The sequence below is a fragment of the Portunus trituberculatus genome, chromosome 42 (assembly GCF_017591435.1).
Source record: "Portunus trituberculatus isolate SZX2019 chromosome 42, ASM1759143v1, whole genome shotgun sequence".
Classification (NCBI taxonomy): Eukaryota; Metazoa; Arthropoda; class Malacostraca; order Decapoda; family Portunidae; genus Portunus; species Portunus trituberculatus.
In genome coordinates, this window is record NC_059296.1 from 28,478,869 (window position 1) to 28,486,368 (window position 7,500).

At 40.4% G+C, this 7,500-nt stretch overlaps 2 long non-coding RNA genes across 2 annotated transcripts in view; one reads left to right on the top strand and one right to left on the bottom strand.

The window, feature by feature from the left end:
• The window catches only part of LOC123517667, a 107,039-nt gene that overhangs the window by 60,603 nt on the left and 38,936 nt on the right, over positions 1-7,500 (top strand). Inside the window, exon 3 of the long non-coding RNA XR_006678531.1 lies at positions 1,133-1,211. This is a non-coding gene — a long non-coding RNA (uncharacterized LOC123517667). The remainder of the gene's footprint in view (positions 1-1,132; positions 1,212-7,500) is intronic.
• Positions 1-7,500, bottom strand: part of LOC123517666 — a 46,500-nt gene that overhangs the window by 31,814 nt on the left and 7,186 nt on the right. The gene's annotated exons all lie outside the window — the stretch shown is intronic.

Consider the following 7,500-nt stretch of genomic DNA (forward strand, 5'->3'; position numbering starts at 1 on the left):
TTTTTTTTTTTTTTTTTTTTACAGCGAAGCACTTTTAATTTTTTTCTTCTTTTTACGAATTGCATTTTTCACAATTACACTTTTGTTACTAAATCTGTACGCACTCGTTTTCTTTGTTTTCTGTCTTTTCCAAAATATATTTAAAAGTTCTGTCGTGTTGAAAAATTACATGAATGGTAAGCATAGTGTAATTGTTCTTTTGACACTTAGCACCTTACTATTGTCTGTCTTCTCTAAAATGGCTCCTGGATTTTTTTTTTTTTTTTCTATTTATACCATGTGGGCTTTTCACGGGAATTTCTGGGCTAAAGGGGATACTTTTTGGGGCATCTCCTATCTCTAAGCTCACCCGCTAGGAAACCGTTGCCCCGAGTGAGGAAGCCCAACTCACACTCGCACCGTGGACAGGATTCGAACCCGTGCTCTTGGAGACCCCTCGGACCCAAAAGCGCGCATGGTTCCACTGTACCACAGCGGCCCATATTGTGGCTTATTGATGACGTAATTGACTTGATGTGAATAATACTTGTTTTCTGTTGATCAACGCACTTATTACAAGGACAGCTCACGGTTTTCCACAAGATCTGGCAACCACGCATTCCCTGGGACACCATTCAAACCGAGATCCAAGAGATATGTTAGAGTAGACAGACTTCTTATAGACGTGCATCACTTTCAGACTCTTTCGTTCTTTTTTTTCTTCTTTTTTATTGCCCAGATAATGACAGATACAATTTATGAATATATGTTTTGATATTGTATAATAATGACACGGTTCTACGTCTTTTGATAAATGTGTTGCTAAATTAGCATTATCTTTATAATCATTTTCTATCTGTCTACATGTTAACAAATAAGTGAAAAAGATATTTGCGTTATGAAAGAGTCACGCTTTAAGTACATAAATTCTTACCAGTATAAATTCTAACCAGTTTTAAACTCCTTACATCACAGAGCGGGTAATTTCTCAACCTTTTACTGTTAACTAAAACTGTGCTGGTAAATAAACCTCAGTCATTTTTTTCTTCATCAACATCACTAAACACTCAAAAACACTTGTATTTCCAAGGCACACCGTCCACTCTTTTCCCTGTCAGCTCTTGCAATCTCTCACTTCCTCCTCTTATTCCAGCGATCCTGTGTAAGGAGTTTCTTGACCCCGCCGGAATGCTTACTTGAGAAGGCTCGTATCAACTACATGTTTATATAAGGTAATAGCAAGCGTGGATCTTTTTAGTCAGAGAGAGAGAGAGAGAGAGAGAGAGAGAGAGAGAGAGAGAGAGAGAGAGAGAGAGAGAGAGAGAGAGTGAGAGAGTGACAGACAAAAGAGAAAGGGACAGTCATCACACACACACACACACACACACACACACACACACACACACACACACACACACACACACACACACACACACACACACACAAAGGAATATCAGTAACTAGACATCAGACTGACAGACAAATGGAGGAACAGACAAGCATTCCCTTAAAACAAACAAAAATGACAAGATGAGTTCAGAGACTTTTATGATCTCGCTGATGAGGCAAAGAAGAACCGAAAGAACTCATCACAAAAGTTGAATATAAACTGAAAAGAAGCGGGAAAAAAAATAATAAAACCTCCCTACCGCTCCGTGATGGCTTTGAGTGGCGCAGTTCCCTCAGATGGAGATTCTCGTTACCTGATGAAAGAGTCCGCTGCTTAACGAGGCAGGTGACACGCTAATTACAGGTCAATTGATAGGCTCGGCTATGTGGAATGACTTACACCGTGATTGGTCAGATTCAGAAGCACGATCATTTTTCTTCTTCTTTTTTTTATCTCCTTTGGCTTTTCAGATTTAGTCATCTCTGTATTGCTTTTACCACCATCACCATCACGACCACCACCACCACCACCACCACCACCACCACCACCACCACTGCGACCACTTGTACTACATTTTTCTTCTGATACTTCATTATTTTAGCCCCTTCAGTATTGGGACGCATTTTTACCTTATGTTTTGTGTAGTATTAGACCATTTTATTGACATTAGCAAGGGTGTATGGAGGTCAGAAGGCCATTTAGGAAGGGTCTATGGAGGTCAGAAGGCCATTTAGCAAGGGTCTATGGAGGTCAGAAAATTAATGGCCACAGTCTTCACTATCTTAATCCCCCACGTGAGTATGTGAAGATTTATGAAATCACCAAATAATAACCAGAATGAATATGGAAATGCATCATGGTATTGAAGAGCTTAAAATGAAATCATAAAAAAATGAATATCCTTGCAAATATTCTGCTGTCAGTCACGGGTGGAGAGAAGGGTAATAGGTGGGGAGAAGCCTTCCTCTTTACTTCTGCACTTTCGTTACTTAGGTAAGGGCCAAAGAGTCTGTTGCTGCTCCTTTTTTTTTTCTTTTTGTTTCGTGTAGTAATTATCATTCTCTGTTATTGTTATTTTTTTTTTATTTTGCCTTCGCTTCGTTTTACCTTTCCCTTTCCATCTTTTCCTCCTCCTCCTCCTCCTCCTCCTCCTCCTCGGCTTCCCATACTGTTTATCTTTCACACAGACTGTCTAATCTACCATATAATCGAATCCTGCTCCTCTCTATCCTCCATCTGCCAACCTCCAGCACAGTGCACGTTTTTCCTTCTGTTTCCTTCCCCTCCTTCCACACAACCGCAAACTCGTTCCCTCCTCCTCCTCCCTTCTTCACCACATCACTAGAGCTCCCCATCCTCTGCCTCCATCTTTATCCATAATCTATCATAGCTAAGGAAGATCTATTGTGAATTTCTCTCTCTCTCTCTCTCTCTCTCTCTCTCTCTCTCTCTCTCTCTCTCTCTCTCTCTCTCTCTCTCTCTCTCTCTCTCTCTCTCTCTCTCTCTCTCTCTCTCTCTCTCTCTCTCTCTCTCTCTCTCTCTCTCTCTCGTCTTCCTTGAATACATTTTTTTTTTTAACCTTTTCTTCTTCCCTGAAATAGAGATGAGGTATTTATTTATCTTTCCTTTGTTTTCTTTACCTTCATCTGCAAATCGATGAATATATATTGGCAGTAATTCAGTGGCTCTCTTTTGAGTGATGGATTCCTGCTCTACGCCATTCGGTTCTTCAGTTAGCATATCGAAGCGCAGGTCGTTTTTTTTTTTTTTTTCCTGTTAGGGTTCATTGTACGAGGAAGACCTTTTTTGTGCAAGTCCAGGGGTTCATCAAAAGCGTTTAGTAGTTGTAATAGTCATTGGTGATTAATGCTCTCGTTCTGTCGATTGTAACACAGGAAGAGGAAATTAATCGGTTTGGTTACTTTAAAAGAAGAAATGATCAGTATGTCGAGAGAGGAGTTGTAGATATGGAAGTGAATGGAAGACGGGACAGGCCAAAGAAGAAGTGAAGGAACTGCATAAGAGATGATAGGAAAGTAAAAGAGTGGTGATCGGAGAGGAGACTGAAGATAGAACCTTATGCAAAAGATAAGTAATGAACATAAGTATAAGCATAGAGGGGAATGCATATGTAGTTGGTATGAATTGCCTTCTTTCATTTCAGCACAATGTTCCTTAACCTCTTCAGTACCGTGACGCGTTTCTGTATTCATTTTGCTTACTATTTGGTGATTTTGTACAGCTTCAGAGACTTATGTGGGGGAATAGAATAGTGAAGACTGGCCATTAATCTTCTGACCTCCATAGACCTTCCTAATGTCAATACAGTCATCTAACCGTGCACAAATCTAAAGGTAAAAACGGGTTAATGAAAACGGGTTAATGAAAAATCACTAACTTTTTTTTTCTACAGCCACATCTAAACATCATTTTTGCTGCAGACTAAGGCATCTACAGTGTCTATATTTTTTTTTTTTCATAAGTTTGTAAAGGATCTGTACAGTGCTTTTAGTGCTGTGAATTGCTACCTATCACAGTGAGGAACTTAATTTCGCGTCTTTTTAACCACACTTGCTGTATGATTTTTGACATGCTGCGCCTCTTGACCTTGTTATTTGTGGTGCCTTCGAGTGTCAGCCTGCCAGTCTCTACCCGTGCGTGTTCTCCGCCGTAAGTATTGTCCCTAGTATGTTAATGAACGTGTGACTTGTACTAGGAGGTTTTTACTTTTAAATCTTTCTCTTTATCAGTAAAAATGTCTTATTTATTTCATTCATTTTCATTTATTTTTTATCTTTATTGTGCCGTGAAGATGTAAGTGTTCTGTTAAATTTTCTCATCATCTTTCTTACGATTCAAGTTTCTAAGGCTTAAGGAAATGTGCGCTGATAGTTTTCTTTATGTCTTCAATCACTCTTTCACTCTTCTTTTCTCTTGTATTTATTTGATCTTTTTTTCCATTAGGTGAGCGTAGCGCCGTGCGGGAATGCTGGGTGGAGACGTAAGTATTCTTTCAGATTGTGCTCTGACGACTCAAGTTTCTAAGATGTGAAGAAAATAATCTGTGTTGATATTTCCTGTTTTGCTTACTTGGAGCGTTAAGAAGTGAGTAAAAACAATGGAGTTTCTTTTATGATTGTTGTTGTTGTTGATGTAGCTGGTGCTTATGCTGTTGTTGTTCTTGTTCTTGTTCTTCGTGCTGTTGCTGTCACCGTGGTCACCATTGTAATCAGGATAACAGCTCTTGTATACTTCAGTAACTCATTGAGGTGAGGCGGAAATGGCTCAAACGTGCTTCAGACAGGTAACTTTTGACTCGAGCAGCCTTTCCAAACATTCCCTTAAAACTTTTCTTAATCTGAAAATATCGCGCTGAGAACCATCACAAAACTCTCGTCGAAGGAAAATATAGAAGCCGTGTTTTATGATGCTCACTGCCTCTGTTACTCTGGCATCCGCCGCGGCCTGTGCGTGTGCAGGTCAAGGGAAGGAAGGATGGGTCGAGCAGGGCAGTGTTGGTATGCCGGTACTCGGGTGTCAGCTGGGCGAACACTGCAGCGTCATGGCAGTGAGGTTTGGAATGTGTTGTGTCCTGTGTCTCGCGTGCTTATTACTGCTATGTTTTGTCATCATCATCAGCAGCAGCAGTAGTAGCCTCCAGGATTCTGCTGCAGAACAAGGGCTTCTCATAACCTTAACACATCTCTGTCATCTGTCCGTCTGTTTCACGCCACATCTCGACAGTTTCGCATTTCCTCCTTTCATTTAGTTTAATATTTTCCCTGTCTCCTGTTACTATCTCCTTCCGTCTCTGATCATCCAGTTGCGCGTAATTATATACAACGTATTGGATTGCCCAAGAACAACAAAAACTGCACAAAATACGGTTTTTTTTATGACAATATTGCTGAGAAATAAATATACCGGCAAAAATCAAAGGAGTGGTATTGAATACCACTCACAACATTATCTCAGATAATTATTATCCAGAAGAGAAGCCAAAACCAACAAAACCAATCACCCAATGAACACTACAACAATAACGAAAAAGGAGTTACATATCGCTGTCATTATTCAAGAAAACGAATTTTAAGAAAAAACGAGATTTCAGAACGAAACAGTAAAACAGTACTGAACCTTACTGAAGACTGGTGAAACAAGAAGTTACGTACAATTAAGAGATTTTTTTTTTTTTTCAAAACTAACCACGAATCCAGTGATTCCCAACCTTGCTGCCACGGCCCCTCTAGGAATTTGTCCTTGTCTGCACGTCCCCCATCCATCTATGAATACAATTCCCTTCCAGATTTTAAAGAAAAAAAGGAATACTTTTGAATTTTTTCATAAACATCTCATTATTTGGCCATGTTTACGTTAAGAGAATTGCAAATATAATTAGATAAACTTATACTCGCGCCCACTTGGAAATTAATGAAGAACCACTGTACTAAATTTTGTAAGGATGAGAAAAACAAAATGAATTACAGTTGATAAACATGTTAAAAAATAGATAAACGAACAGAAGAGCAAGACACTGAACTCACTGGTTCAGTCTTCTTCCGGCTGTGTGGAGTTAAATAAGAGAAAGTGTTCCCAAGAGCAGCACTCCGCACATGTTCGCGATTTAGTTCACATTTTTAAGTTTGCAAATATCTCTTTCAACTTTTTTTTCAGTCCTGCTTTAGCAACGCCTTCACAAACAAGGAGAGAGGCGCAACTGGAGGACATCTATATTTACGTGGTGTTAAACAGAAAAATGCCTTCAAACAAAGCTGGAAAATCGCTGTTGACCAGAAGAAAAATATATATATCTCCACATTTTACTTATTAACTCTCTCCGGAAAAGGTGAAAAAGATGGAGTTTTATTTTCTGGACAACTTATGACGGAAGCAAGTTAACTGTTGGTCGAACTTTGCTTGAAGGATCTCTCTTGTGGGATGGAGAAGAGAGAGGTGAGATTCTGGTGTGTTTTTCTAAAAGAGGCCGACGTAACTCGATCTGAAGTGAAGCTTTTGTCTGTCTGTAATCAAGCTGAAGGACAAAGTTAAGAGAAAAAAAAACTCTTCTGTCGAGGATTGCAATATTAAAAGTCATCAGGCACTCACACACACACACACACACACACACACACACACACACACACACACACACACACACACACACACACACACACACACACACACACACACACACACACACACACACACACACACACACAGGTACAATGCTGAAACACACACAGAAGCCATCGCAATACACAGTTCCGCCAGTTTACTCAGCCTCTTGTAAGCCTTCTCAACACCATGCCGCCTCAGGAACACAGCACACGAAACGCCCACACATTGACGCATACACTGGAGAGAGAGAGAGAGAGAGAGAGAGAGAGAGAGAGAGAGAGATTTCCGTATCCAATCCCTTGCAGGCTCAAAACCACTGCACCAAACACACACACACACACACACACACACACACACACACACACACACACACACACACACACACACACACACACACACACACACACACACACACACACACACACACACACACACACACACACACACACCAAATCACTGTACTGCACCCCTCATCAATAAACATCCCCTCATATTTCTCCTCTTCAATCGTCAAAACCCATCTCTTTTTTTTTTCTATCACAATCATTCCTATATTTTTAAACGTTCTGGATCCTGCGTTCCTCTCACTCTTTTTCGCTCTGTTATGGTCTCGCTGCAGTACTTCCCTCTTCATCACTCGTGGGAGTCACCGCCATACTGTTCAGTTTTACTATATGCTTCCCGCCTCTCTCATTATTTAAAGGAGAGTAAGAGAAGGAGTGTGGTATGAGGTGCTGAGAGAGAGAGAGAGAGAGAGAGAGAGAGAGAGAGAGAGAGAGAGAGAGAGGGGAATGGGGGAGTGAGAGGTTGTCAGTTTGAACTTCTGGATTATAGGTTTGTTGATTCTCTCTCTCTCTCTCTCTCTCTCTCTCTCTCTCTCTCTCTCTCTCTCTCTCTCTCTCTCTCTCTCTCTCTCTCTCTCTCTCTCTCTCTCTCCAGTTTTTTTTTTCTTATTTTGTCATATTCCTTTATTTTCCTCCTTTTTCTTACCATCACTCTTACTACTACTACTA